Source organism: Mus pahari, chromosome 7 (assembly GCF_900095145.1).
Source record: "Mus pahari chromosome 7, PAHARI_EIJ_v1.1, whole genome shotgun sequence".
NCBI classification, from domain to species: domain Eukaryota; kingdom Metazoa; phylum Chordata; class Mammalia; order Rodentia; family Muridae; genus Mus; species Mus pahari.
Genome location: NC_034596.1, coordinates 31,927,655 through 31,928,742, shown reverse-complemented (window position 1 = coordinate 31,928,742; position 1,088 = coordinate 31,927,655). Strand labels below are relative to the sequence as shown.

The following is a 1,088-nucleotide window of genomic DNA, read 5'->3' as shown; positions in this document are numbered from 1 at the left end:
ATTCCAGACTAACTTTGCCAGGATATTAATTTATTTAAAATTTTGTAAAAATAAGAATATTGCTTCTATAGCAAAGACTAATAATTGTCTTTGGGCATTGTTTGGGAAAGTATGTTTAATTGTCATCAAAACCCATGGCCAAAACAAGTTAAAGGGTAAAAGGTTTGGTTTGGCTTAGTTTCAATGTACAGTAGCTTAACTGGTTCTGGGCCATGGCAAGGTAGACTATGATGGAAGGCATGGAGAAGCAAGTCTGACGCCCTTAGGTGGCCAGAAAGCAGAGAAAGTACGGGGTAGGAACAAGACTCATGATTCCAAGGCATACTGCATAACACAATTCTTCCACCCAGACTCCATTTCCCAATATTACACTGTGAATCTATTAACATATGAGTTCATTGATTATGTCATAATTCAGTCACCTTTCAACGATTCAGTCTACCAGGTAGTACCAAGACATAAACATGAGCTTTAGGAGAGAAAATGCAACATTTACACCACAAACTCTCAGGATGTTTGCATCCCGATATAAATAATGTTTCCTAAGGTTTGGGAACACCAAGGCCTGGCCACCAGTCCAAGGTAGTACCTGCTCCTAGAAGCATTACAGATGAGGCTGCTGTGTCACATGTGCATCACTAGGTGGCAGAGAGGAGAGAGGCTACAGTTATGCTCAGTGTTCTGACCTGTGACCATCTAAGTGATTAGTAGCCTAACACTCCCTGAAAAAAGGGAGCCTGAGATGGTCTTCAGTTGGACACCAGGGAGTAAGGGAGACCTAGGTGAGACATAACTCCCCTCTCTGCCATGGGGCCCTAACAGAGAGCTAGCCTGAGATGACCACCAGTCCAGTGCTACACAGGCCCAGGGGGCAGGGGGCAGACCATGCCCACAACGAATCCTGCCTGGCACCATAGCGCTGACATAGCACTCCTGAGACCACTCCTAAGATGACTGCAGATATTCAAGAGACCCTAGACACCACTAAGAGGAACAAGTGAGTGGTAGAGAAATGGAAGAGAAAGAGAAAGATGTGGGCCCAATGAAGAGAGGCAGAACTAGAGACTAGAGGACAGTGAGGAGCAGCC

The 1,088-nt window shown here is 45.0% G+C and overlaps 1 non-coding gene across 1 annotated transcript; it reads left to right on the top strand.

Annotated features, from left to right (window-relative positions):
* Nucleotides 1-588: 588 nt before the first annotated feature.
* LOC115064471 lies at nucleotides 589-720 on the top strand. The gene has a single exon (XR_003844321.1). It is a non-coding gene; the product is annotated as a small nucleolar RNA SNORA17 (small nucleolar RNA).
* Nucleotides 721-1,088: the final 368 nt, after the last annotated feature.